At 31.2% G+C, this 13587-nt stretch overlaps 1 protein-coding gene across 2 annotated transcripts in view; it reads left to right on the top strand.

Moving 5' to 3' along the window:
* Positions 1–799: 799 nt before the first annotated feature.
* The window catches only part of LOC141451244 (uncharacterized), a 36541-nt gene continuing 23753 nt past the window's right edge, over positions 800–13587 (top strand). The window contains exon 1 of one of the 2 annotated variants that reach the window (XM_074122479.1): positions 800–937. The gene's annotated coding sequence lies outside the window, so the exon portion shown is untranslated. Of the gene's footprint in view, positions 938–971; positions 994–13587 lie in introns of those variants that run through there. The other variant, XM_074122480.1, reaches the window with a different exon arrangement.

The following is a 13587-nucleotide window of genomic DNA, read 5'->3' as shown; positions in this document are numbered from 1 at the left end:
CCCAACTTTTTTTTTTTGAAAATTTATTTTTGGAGTTTTGGGGAATCAGACTGATTGACGATAGAAAATGCTAAGTTTTGTGATAAATTCATAAATATTTGAAATTTTCTATTACTATTTTCACCATCTTTTTGTATTTATAGACGTATATTTTTCACTTAATTATGGAAAATTGGTAAATTATAAGAATCTTTAAATAAGTGATGTGGGTGGACATGTTTTATTTTTTAAGATTGAAGCATCATCAGAATACAATTCATTTCAAACAGATTTTATTATTTTTATTTTTTAACTAACTAGACAACAATTTAACAATTTGGATTCGTGATGGAAGGCTTATGAACTTAAGCATAATTTGGTGAAGTAATACTTCTAATTATAATTTTATGAAAAAGTATTATTTTATTGCAATTCAGATAAATAATGGTCGTAAATAGTATAATTTCCTAGTATCTATTTTAGAATTTTCGGTATTAAGAATTATAGATAACAAATTATTATTTAAAATAAAAGATAAAATTATATTTCATTCCTCTACATCACAGTAATTGCTTATAGATTAGGATTAATTTCAAATTTAACAAATAGAAAATTGTTAAATATTATAATAAATAATTTTAATATTTTGGCAACAAAGAAATTGCTTCCAGTTCAATTGATGAGGCGGATTTTGATATTTTTCCAGATAATTTTATTAGAATTACTATGGGATTGTGTGTTACGAGCGCCTCCAAGCGACAGCTATTATATCTACAGAGAGTCGATTAGGCCAAGTGTGCGATGTATCGATACAGATGAAATTTGGCAACACAGCATCCCCACCAATACATAGTGATTCCGAGATCCCTCTGATGTTCCTGAACAAGTTCTGTTTAAATTGTAGCAAGAGTGAGTTTGTCGTCTGTATGTTGTACACAGAATAACTGTAAAATAAAACGTGAGTACTAATTCTTTCTCTATTGTGGAAAATTTGCTCAAGAAGACAGAGACCTTGTTAGTTACAAGTCTTTTTAAAGTTTTTAAAACCAATGAAAGATATTTGAAGCTTATATATTTAGGAATAAGACATTGAGTATTTTTTTCATTTTAATATTTTGGTTTCTTATTATTATTATGTTACGTACAACCCTTTGGATATGTAGCACTTATCATAACTTTGAATATTTTGGAGAGGCGGTACTTGTTTCTTTTCCAAACTGAGTCATCTGTATTTGCAAGATGCTATTTGATAAGGGGTGGAATCAAACGCATAATAAATTTATATGCTTTCTTAGAAAAAAGAGTTAATTACAATATTGGTAAATTTTTACCTTCATCACTTTCACGTTTTAATTACGTAATATTGGTTCATCGGGAGGAATTTATGGAGCGAGTGCTGGCAATTTCGCGTTTCGTTTTGTTCAAGAAGCTAAGATCAGATATTTCTCCTTTTTGAATGGTCAAAACCGTGCGCCTTATGTAAACAGCTAATCTAAAAAGGTTATTAGCCATTACATTGCTATATACTCAGTTTCATTGGAAGTACCCGATTCCTATTTTGGTTGATAAAAGTGAATCACTGAACTGTGATTAGCCAAACTCAACTTGCATGGAACTAACATTAAGAAGTTTCGTATTTGTCAAACTAGTAAAGTCCTGTATTTTTGTAAATTTAGAACTTAATTTGAGAAGAATAAATTGCCTATACTTTTTTTTTATTACCTTCTGCAGACGGTTTCCCAAGCAGTAAATAGTACTTATTGTATTTTTTTGATGGATGGAATGATAAATTTTGCCTAGTACATTTTTTTTTTGTAAAAATTCATCAATTAAAAAAAAAAAAGAGAAGGCGTTGCGATTGTGTAATTTAAAAGTTTTTGAATATTCGCCGGAAATACTCATTTTGAGATCGGATTTTTTTACAAATTGGTATATATTTATGCCTGGCCACCATTACTCATAAACGGGACATGGCATTAGTTAAAATTCGATATTTCGATTCGTTGAGGTTTTGAGATAACCAGGAAGCATGGAAAGCAAAATTCTACTTTTCTTGGGAGCATTTTTTAGTTATTTGAATTCTTCATTTTAATGTAGTAGGCCATTAATTCTGCTTAAAATTTTTGTGACCTAAAACTATCGTTAATTTTATCCGTCATAATACTAATGTTTTTTTTTATATTCCTGACCAGAGTTTCAGATTTTCCTTCTCCATTAAAAATCGATCAAGATCATTGAAGTCAAATTCTACAACCCAAGCTATTAATCAACCTCGGGTGATAGATGCAAGTCTTTCATCGTTCAGGAATTAAAAAAAAGTAATAATAAAATTTAAAAAATCAGCGATATATCTTATTTTCACTGAACTATACTTCAATATAAACAAGCAATTTTAAAAATTTTGAAGAAGAATGTGATAGATGGTGTGTTACGGATTAGATTCTAATAGGGTAGCCTTAAAGGCCTATGCCATCAGGACCCAATGATCTATTTTGGCTCGTACTATGGATTAGTAAAATGGAAGGAAAATGTATAAAGAAGGAATAGTTGATGCATAATGTTATAGTATAGCCCCTTATCGTGGCTGGGAATCCCAGAATTACGCGCCCATTGCCCCCACCAAACTAGCGCCTCCCACACGGCATCTGGGAATCACAGACATGAGTCTCCAGTGCCTTGCCATTTTTTTTTTTTTTTTTATATGAAGTTTAATTCTGGGAACCACGGAACAATTCCGACAGAAAAAAAAAGCACCACCACGTAACCTTTTAATAGATTATTCAGAGAAAGCTTAATGGTTTTCTACTAAATGAAGTTAGGTTAATTTTTATTTCATATTAAAACTGTCCGGTAGGACAGTTGTATAAGGGTTGATCGTCAAAAACTGCACGAAAAAGTGTAACGTTGAAAAACACCCAACTTTGACAATTTTTTTCTCTTTTTCTATAAAAGATAAAATTCCCAAATTTTCTTTAAATTATAGGACAAACCCTCCTTTATAACTGAAACTTTTTTGCAACAACATAGATTTAATAGATTTCGAGAAAAAAGTTGCCGAAAATGAGCAAAAACGGCTTTTTCAAAAATTGTTGTTGTTCTTCTTCTTCTTCTTGTTGTTGTTGTTGTTGTTGTTGTTGTTGTTGTTACCTTTTTTGTAAACCGCGTACCGCCTAAACGCGCGAACCGATTTTCATGAATGAGGTGTCATTCGATTCGGAATTTTTTGTAGATGTGCCTTTTGGGGGTCTCGACGCTGTACATCGAATGGGAGAGGAGTTAGCCCCCTTTATGTAAGGCCCCCTCCAAAATTATTATTTCTAATTTCTTTGTAAATCTTGGCCCGATTTTGATAAAATTTGGTAGGATGATAGGGTTAGGGCTTCCCTACGTAACATTAAAACGGCGATCAGCTCTTACACTTGTTAAGGGGAAGTATAGCAATCTTTCAAATTATCGAGACGTGAACCGATTTTCTTGAATAAAGTGTCATTCGAATCAAAATTTTGTACAGATTTGTACTTTAAAAGTCTCGACGCCATGCCTCATAAGGAGGGGAGTTTGCCCTACCCAAATAAGGCCCTTTCTAAAACTATTATTACCAATATTTCTATAAAGCTTAGTCCGATTTTGATAAAATTTAGCACGAAGAAGTGATTAAAGCTTCTCTACGTGGCTGTGAAGTGCCATCATGCTCTTACGCCTACCAACAGGAAGTACTGCAATCGTTAAAATTATCAATGAGTGAACCGATTTACATCAATGAATTGTCGTTCGATTCAAAATCTTTGCCTTTTAGGGAGAAGTACAGTAATCGCAGTTTATTTTTCTTGCTCCTCTTAAAAGGAAGTACTGAAATCGCAGTTTAATTTTGCTATTTACGTACAAATACCTTCCTATTTTATTCAAAACGCTTTCTCAAAAAAATTGTTATTGAGGATGGTTTGGGGACCGCAATTATAATCGTTCTTTAAAAAGATCTCTACAGTAGTTACGGTTCCGACTTAACGCCTTATCAGGTTATAATGATAGAATTGCTTATACCAAATTTTAAAAAAATCTGTAAAGCAGATATGTAACTTTGCAAAATAGACAAAAAGAAAAATCTATCCAAAAGGTACAAAAATCTCCTTAACAAAAACTTACAGTTTAAAATGTTAAGTATAAGGGTTGATTAAACGCCAAAAGGTACACAAATCAGCAAGTACCCATCATTTCATTTATACTTCATTGATATGATTTAAGTAATTTTACTGCATTAACTTTTCCTTCACATTTTTAGAATTTATTAGATGTCACAGACCCTTATGCTGGCCAGTTCATTCATAATATTTTTTTGTTATAATTATGATAAAATGAGTTCTGAATTATTCTGAGTAGTCACATATACATGCATGTTAAAGTAGAGAAAGACAAAGTCAGAGTCAGCCACTGTTTAAATTTGAATCACAAAGGATTTAAAACAATATTTCAGTCTTGAATTCGTCTTACCGAAATATTCGTGAGCACAAATAACACACAGTTAATAACAAGTAGATTATTCAACAATAATTATTCATTTCTCAATTGTAATTTAATTTAGTCCCCCTAATTTTACTTATAGTAAAATACTGGAATAATTAGCTGTCCTAAAAATATGCATATCTTATTTATTTTATATTACATATATACAACATTGTGGGAAGAACATCTAGATTGAGAATGTAATTGAAGAAAACTATATTATTTGCGATAGAGCCAGATAATTATTACCTATTATTATAAACGTTTGACTACTTCATAAAATAACAATTACTTTAATCGAAGAATGAACTTAAACCGACGATTTTTATTTAAAAATAAAAATAAATAAAATGAAATCATTAATGTATGTTGTTGTAAACTTTTTTTTAAAAAAAGTTTTTGAAATCTTTAGCCTAATTTTTTTTTTCTTTTTAACCTGTAATTAATAGTTTGATTATTATAGATAAATAGATATTACAATCTACAGTCTAGAACAAATATTTTGTAGATGAAAATGGCCAGCATAAGGGTCTGTGACATCTAATAAATTCTAAAAATGTGAAGGAAAAGTTAATGCAGTAAAATTACTTAAATCATATCAATGAAGTATAAATGAAATGATGGGTACTTGCTGATTTGTGTACCTTTTGGCGTTTAATCAACCCTTATACTTAACATTTTAAACTGTAAGTTTTTGTTAAGGAGATATGTACTTTGTAATAATACGTAGTATATACGATTCTTCTGGTATTATAAAGATTCACGTTATTATCATTATTAACATTTAATTTTTTTAATAACTTTGTAACCTTTGACTTCCTTATTTTAAGAAAGCCTACTTTTAAAATTGTCTACTGGTTCATCTAAAAGAGTTTTAATGAATTAAACAACTTGATAACTAACACTGTTGAGTGCTCTTGAACACGTTTTCTTGCAAAACAAACGTAATTTCTCCATACGAAGATAAAAGGAATCCTGGAAAATGATATACCGTTTGAAAGCCCATTAAACAAGGAAACTTTTATAAAAAGTGCCAGCACCTAGGTCGGATAATGATTACGTAAGGGCCGAATGAGTTTTCTTAAAAATTTCGATTACTTTTGTTTTTCCAGCATCCGGAGGAAGATTGAGGCTGTTTGAAGAATAACTTATGCTTCAAAATGGTATCAATTTTTAGAAAATGTATCTGTCTTTCTAACCCTGTCATCAGAAACGAATTCGGGACTAAAAGTTTCTGAGTATTAACATTTTTATTAAAACTGTCCGGTAGGACAGTTGTATAAGGGTTGATCATCAAAAACTGCACGAAAAAGCGTAACGTTGAAAAACACCCAACTTTGACAATTTTTTTCTCTTTTTCTATAAAAGATAAAATTCCCAAATTTTCTTTAAATTATAGGGCAAACCCTCCTTTATGACTGTAATTTTTTTGCAACCACCCAGATCTAATAGGTTTCGAGAAAAAAGTTGCCAAAAATGAGCAAAAACGGCTTTTTCAAAAAATGTTCTTCTTCTTCTTCTTCTTCTTCTTCTTCTTCTTCTTCTTCTTCTTCTTGTTACCTTTTTTGTAAACAACGTAGCGCCTAAACGCGTGAACCGATTTTCATGAATGAGGTGTCATTCGATTCGGAATTTTATGTAGATGTGCCTTTTTGGGGTCTCGACGCTGTACATCGAATGGGAGAGGAGTTAGCCCCCTTTATGTAAGGCCCCCTCCAAAATTATTATTACTAATTACTCTGTAAATCTTGGCCCGATTTTGATAAAATTTAGTAGGGTGATAGGGTTAGGGCTCCCCTACGTAACATTAAAGCGACGATCTGCTCTTACACTTGTTAAGGGGAAGTATAGCAATCGTTGCAAATTATCGACACGTGAACCGATTTGCATGAATGAAGGGTCATTCGAATCGAAATTTTGTACAGATTTGCACTTTAAAAGTCTCGACGCCGTGCCTCATAAGGAGGGGAGTTTGCCCCACCCAAATAAGGCCCTTTCTAAAACTATTATTACCAATATTTCTATAACGCTTAGTCCGATTTTGATAAAATTCAGCTCGAATAAGTGGTTAAAGCTCCTCTACGTTGCTGATGCTCTTGCACCTACTAAGAGGAAGTACTGCAATCATTTAAATTATCAATGAGTGAACCGATTTAAATCAATGAATTGTCGTTCGATTAAAAGATCTTTGCCTCTTTGCCTTTTAGGAAGAAGTACTGCAATCGTAGTTTATTTTTCTTACTCCTCTTAAAAGGAAGTACTGAAATCGCAGTTTAATTTTGCTATTTACGTACAAATACCTTCCTATGTTATTCAAAACGCTTTTTCAAAAAAATTGTTATTGAGGATGGTTTGGGGGAACGCAACTATAATCATTCTTTAAAAAGATCTCTCCATTGGTAGTTACGGTTCCGACTTAACACCTTATCAGATTATAATGATAGAATTGTTTATTCCAAATTTTAAAAAAATCTGTAAAGAAGATATGTAACTTTGTAAAATAAACAAAAAGGAAAATCTATCCAAAAGGTACAAAAATCTCCTTAACAAAAACTTACAGTTTTAAAAGTTAAGTATAAGGGTTGATTAAACGCCAAAAGGTACACAAATCAGCGAGTACCCAACATTTCATTAATAGTTAAGTAATTCTACTGCATTTTCATTAATAAGTTATTTTTTAGAATTTATTAGATGTCACAGACCCTTATGCTGGCCACTTCATTTATAATATTTTTTTGTTATAATTATGATAAATCACATAAATATGTACATGCATGTTAAAGTAGAAAAAGACAAAGTTAGAGTAGGCTACTGTCTTGAATTCGTCTTACCGAAATATTCGTGAGCACAAATAACACACAGTTAATAACAAGTAGATTATTCAACAACAATTATTCATTTCTCAATTGTAATTTAATTTAGTCCCCCTAATTTTACTTATAGTAAAATACTGGAATAATTAGCTGTCCTAAAAATATGCATATCTTATTTACTTTATATTGCATATATACAACATTGTGGGATGAATACCTAGATTGAGAATGTAATTGAAGAAAACTATATTATTTGCGATAAAGCCAGATAATTATTATCTATTATTATAAACGTTTGACTACTTCATAAAATAACAATTACTTTAATCAAAGAATCAACTTAAACCGACGATTTTTATTTAAAATAAAAATAAATAAATAAAATAAACAAAATCATTGGTGTAAGTTTTTTATAAAAAAAAGTTTTGAATTTTTTTTTAAATTTTTTATAACGTTTTTCTTTTTAACCTGTAATTAATAGTTTGATTATTATAGATAACTAGTTATTACAGTCAATCTACAGTGCTACTTGAACATATATTTTGTAGACGAAAATGGCCAGCATAAGGGTCTGTGACATCTAATAAATTCTAAAAAATAACTTATTAATGAAAATTAATGCAGTAGAATTACTTAACTATTAATGAAATGTTGGGTACTCGCTGATTTGTGTACCTTTTGGCGTTTAATCAACCCTTATACTTAACTTTTAAAACTGTAAGTTTTTGTTAAGGAGATTGGAAAAAAGTAATGATTTTAGAAAAGAAAATTAAAGTGACGTCACTCAAGAACACTGGAAAATATGAAGTTGGCCAATACGTCATTGAACTCCACTTTAGATGTACTACACACAGTAGGCCTATGGACAATACTTACTGGTTCACCCTGTATAAATATTTTTTTTTGGGCATTGGCTTTCGCCATACAGCCAGCATCGTCTAGTGCTTATCACTAGAATATCACTCACTCTCCATTCTTACTTATAAATACATTCGTTTCGCGCATTTCTCTTACTATATACAACTATTTAATACAAACTTACAACTAATGGATGGATCAATACTCTATATTTCTGCCATCCTTATAGCTTAACCGAAATTAAAATCACGTAATCCTTCTCTAATAATTTTCTTGCATTCATTTTAATCGACAATAACTTTTAAATACATTCATATTTCTTTGCTAGCTCTGCTATAGATTTAAGCACATAGATGTTGGTGGAGAATATAATATGTCGTCAAACATTCGTTTCCTGTCTACCACATAACGTGGACATATCATTATTATATGTTGGAAATCCTCCTCCTCATTGCAATCTACGCAAAGAGGAGAGGACCTTTTGTTGATCCTGTGTAGATGCGATCCGCACACAGCGTGGTTCGCTCTCTGCCTGCTTATTGTCGTAACAACCCTTTTATTAGTGACAGTTCCCTTAAACCATGGTTGTCTAAGTAACTGATCTGCCATAGTTTTATAGAATCTCCCTTTATTACTATTAACTGTAATCTGTCTACCATTTTTGTAGTGCTGTCTTTGCAATTGTATACTTCATATCGGTGTGAGGTAATTTATAATTAGCCTTGTATACAGGGTGTTCATTTTAAGACGGCTCAAATGCATTTCATGCTTAAACGGTTGTTCTGAGCGAAAAATGGTAGAGAAAAAATTTGTTGCCCGTCACCTCTAGTTTCAGAATGTGTGACTTGATTATAGATTCCTGCTCGCATATGCGGTTGACGCGCGACCAAAAGTAAAAGTAAAAGCAACCGTTCAATATCACACACTGTGAACCACGTATTCGTATGGAATTTTGTTCTCTTATACACTTTGTTTTTCTCAATTATAAGCTATAGTTATTTTGTGTACAGATCTATAAATGTAGAAGATATAAAGGGTTGAAAATCTTTTGGGTCATGAAATTCTGTAAAATTGTGGCCGTTCAATATCTCCCAATGTGAACCACGTATTCGTATGGAATTTTGTTCTCTTATACACTTTGTTTTTCTCAATTATAAGCTATAGTTATTTTGTGTACAGATCTATAAATGTAGAAGATATAAAGGGTTGAAAATCTTTTGGGTCATGAAATTCTGTAAAATTGTGGCCGTTCAATATCTCCCAATGTGAACCACGTATTCGTATGGAATTTTGTTCTCTTATACACTTTGTTTTTCTCAATTATGAGCTATAGTTATTTTGTGTACAGATCTATAAATGTAGAAGATATAAAGGGTTGAAAATCTTTTGGGTCATGAAATTCTGTAAAATTGTGGCCGTTCAATATCTCCCAATGTGAACCACGTATTCGTATGGAATTTTGTTCTCTTATACACTTTGTTTTTCTCAATTATAAGCTATAGTTATTTTGTGTACAGATCTATAAATGTAGAAGATATAAAGGGTTGAAAATCTTTTGGGTCATGAAATTCTGTAAAATTGTGGCTCTTCAGTATCACCCAGTGTGAACCACGTATTCGTATGGAATTTTGTTCTCTTATACACTATGTTTTTCTCAATTATAAGCTATAGTTATTTTGTGCCCAGATCTATAAATGTAGAAGATATAAAGGGTTGAAAATTTTTTGGGTCATGAAATTCTGTAAAATTGTGGCTTTTCAGCATCTCCCACTGTGAACCACGTATTCGTATGGAATTTTGTTCTCTTATACACTTTGTTTTTCTGAATTATAAGGTATAGTTATTTTGTGTACAGATCTATAAATGTAGAAGATATAACGGGTTGAAAATTTTTTGGGTCATGAAATTCTGTAAAATTGTGGCCGTTCAATATCTCCCAATGTGAACCACGTATTCGTATGTAATTTTGTTCTCTTATACACTTTGTTTTTCTCAATTATAAGCTATAGTTATTTTGTGCACAGATCTATAAATGTAGAAGATATAAATGGTTGAAAATTTTTTGGGTCATGAAATTCTGTAAAATTGTGGCTCTTCAGTATCACCCAGTGTGAACCACGTATTCGTATGGAATTTTGTTCTCTTATACACATTGTTTTTCTCAATTATAAGCTATAGTTATTTTGTGCCCAGATCTATAAATGTAGAAGATATAAAGGGTTGAAAATTTTTTGGGTCATGAAATTCTGTAAAATTGTGGCTGTACAGTATCTCCCACTGTGAACCACGTATTCGTATGGAATTTTGTTCTCTTATACACTTTGCTTTTCTCAATTATAAGCTATAGTTATTTTGTGCACAGATCTATAAATGTAGAAGATATAAAGGTTTGAAAATTTTTTGGGTCATGAAATTCTGTAAAATTGTGGCTTTTCAGCATCTCCCACTGTGAACCACGTATTCGTATAGAATTTTGTTCTCTTATACACTTTGTTTTTCTCAATTATAAGCTATAGTTATTTTGTGCACAGATCTATAAATGTAGAAGATATAAAAGGTTGAAAATTTTTTGGGCGCATGAAATTCTGTAAAATTGTGGCATTTCAGCATCTCCCACTGTGAACCACGTATTCGTATAGAATTTTGTTCTCTTATACACTTTGTTTTTCTCAATTATAAGCTATAGTTATTTTGTGCACAGATCTATAAATGTAGAAGATATAAATGGTTGAAAATTTTTTTGGTCATGAATTTCTGTAAAATCGTGGCCGTTCTATGTCTCCCACTGTGAACCACGTATTCCTATGGAATTTTGTTCTCTTATACACTTTGTTTTTCTGAATTATAAGCTATAGTTATTTTGTGTACAGATCTATAAATGTAGAAGATATAACGGGTTGAAAATGTTTTGGGTCATGAAATTCTGTAAAATTGTGGCCGTTCAATATCTCCCAATGTGAACCACGTATTCGTATGTAATTTTGTTCTCTCATACACTTTGTTTTTCTCAATTATAAGCTATAGTTATTTTGTGCACAGATTTATAAATGTAGAAGATAGAAAGGGTTGAAAAATTTTTGGGTCATGAATTTCTGTAAAATTGTGGCCGTTCTATATCTCCCACTGTGAACCACGCATTCGTATGGAATTTTGTTCTCTTATACACTTTGTTTTTCTCAATTATAAGCTATAGTTATTTTGTGTTCAGATCTATAAATGTAGAAGATATAACGGGTTGAAAATTTTTTGGGTCATGAAATTCTGTAAAATTGTGGCTTTTCAGCATCTCCCACTGTGAACCACGTATTCGTATAGAATTTTGTTCTCTTATACACTTTGTTTTTCTCAATTATAAGCTATAGTTATTTTGTGCACAGATCTATAAATGTAGAAGATATAAATGGTTGAAAATTTTTTGGGTCATGAATTTCTGTAAAATCGTGGCCGTTCTATGTCTCCCACTGTGAACCACGTATTCCTATGGAATTTTGTTCTCTTATACACTTTGTTTTTCTGAATTATAAGGTATAGTTATTTTGTGTACAGATCTATAAATGTAGAAGATATAACGGGTTGAAAATTTTTTGGGTCATGAAATTCTGTAAAATTGTGGCCGTTCAATATCTCCCAATGTGAACCACGTATTCGTATGTAATTTTGTTCTCTTATACACTTTGTTTTTCTCAATTATAAGCTATAGTTATTTTGTGCACAGATCTATAAATGTAGAAGATATAAATGGTTGAAAATTTTTTGGGTCATGAAATTCTGTAAAATTGTGGCTCTTCAGTATCACCCAGTGTGAACCACGTATTCGTATGGAATTTTGTTCTATTATACACATTGTTTTTCTCAATTATAAGCTATAGTTATTTTGTGCCCAGATCCATAAATGTAGAAGATATAAAGAGTTGAAAATTTTTTGGGTCATGAAATTCTGTAAAATTGTGGCTGTACAGTATCTCCCACTGTGAACCACGTATTCGTATGGAATTTTGTTCTCTTATACACTTTGTTTTTCTCAATTATAAGCTATAGTTATTTTGTACACAGATCTATAAATGTAGAAGATATAAAGGGTTGAAAATTTCTTGGGTCATGAAATTCTGTAAAATTGTGGCTTTTCAGCATCTCCCACTGTGAACCACGTATTCGTATAGAATTTTGTTCTCTTATACACTTTGTTTTTCTCAATTATAAGCTATAGTTATTTTGTGCACAGATCTATAAATGTAGAAGATATAAAAGGTTGAAAATTTTTTGGGCGCATGAAATTCTGTAAAATTGTGGCTTTTCAGCATCTCCCACTGTGAACCACGTATTCGTATAGAATTTTGTTCTCTTATACACTTTGTTTTTCTCAATTATAAGCTATAGTTATTTTGTGCACAGATCTATAAATGTAGAAGATATAAATGGTTGAAAATTTTTTGGGTCATGAATTTCTGTAAAATCGTGGCCGTTCTATGTCTCCCACTGTGAACCACGTATTCGTATGGAATTTTGTTCTCTTATACACTTTGTTTTTCTGAATTATAAGCTATAGTTATTTTGTGTACAGATCTATAAATGTAGAAGATATAACGGGTTGAAAATTTTTTGGGTCATGAAATTCTGTAAAATTGTGGCCGTTCAATATCTCCCAATGTGAACCACGTACGTATTCGTATGTAATTTTGTTCTCTCATACACTTTGTTTTTCTCAATTATAAGCTATAGTTATTTTGTGCACAGATTTATAAATGTAGAAGATATAAAGGATTGAAAAATTTTTTTGTCATGAATTTCTGTAAAATTGTGGCCGTTCTATATCTCCTACTGTGAACCACGCATTCGTATGGAATTTTGTTTTCTTATACACTTTGTTTTTCTCAATTATAAGCTATAGTTATTTTGTGTTCAGATCTATAAATGTAGAAGATATAACGGGTTGAAAATTTTTTGGGTCATGAAATTCTATAAAATTGTGGCTTTTCAGCATCTCCCACTGTGAACCACGTATTCGTATAGAATTTTGTTCTCTTATACACCTTGTTTTTCTCAATTATAAGCTATAGTTATTTTGTGCACAGATCTATAAATGTAGAAGATATAGGGTGAAGGGACCAGTAATTGACTGGGCACCAGTAATTGACATACCAGAAATAAACTGGTATTATAAGGGATATGAGCCGTTTTTAGTGGTGATTCTTTCAATTTCGTTATTGAGAAGCCTTTGGGCAGCAGTTCCAGAAAAATATTAATTATTGGAAGGTTCCTTGGTATCAGTGGAAGGTTATTTGTGTTAAAAGTTCAAAATCAAGGAAAAAACAAGCCGTTGCTAAGGAGGATTGATAAGAAAATAATTTTCCTTTTTTCTTATTTTTCGTTTATTTGTTCATATATTCGTGTGGTTATCACTGTTCTGTTATAATTAGTATTACTTGTAGATTTCATT

Source organism: Rhodnius prolixus, unplaced genomic scaffold, assembly GCF_049639745.1.
Source record: "Rhodnius prolixus isolate KJV_2025 unplaced genomic scaffold, Rpr scaffold_8, whole genome shotgun sequence".
Classification (NCBI taxonomy): domain Eukaryota; kingdom Metazoa; phylum Arthropoda; class Insecta; order Hemiptera; family Reduviidae; genus Rhodnius; species Rhodnius prolixus.
The sequence above is the reverse complement of the archived record's forward strand: the minus strand, read 5'-3'. Positions and strand labels throughout refer to the sequence as shown.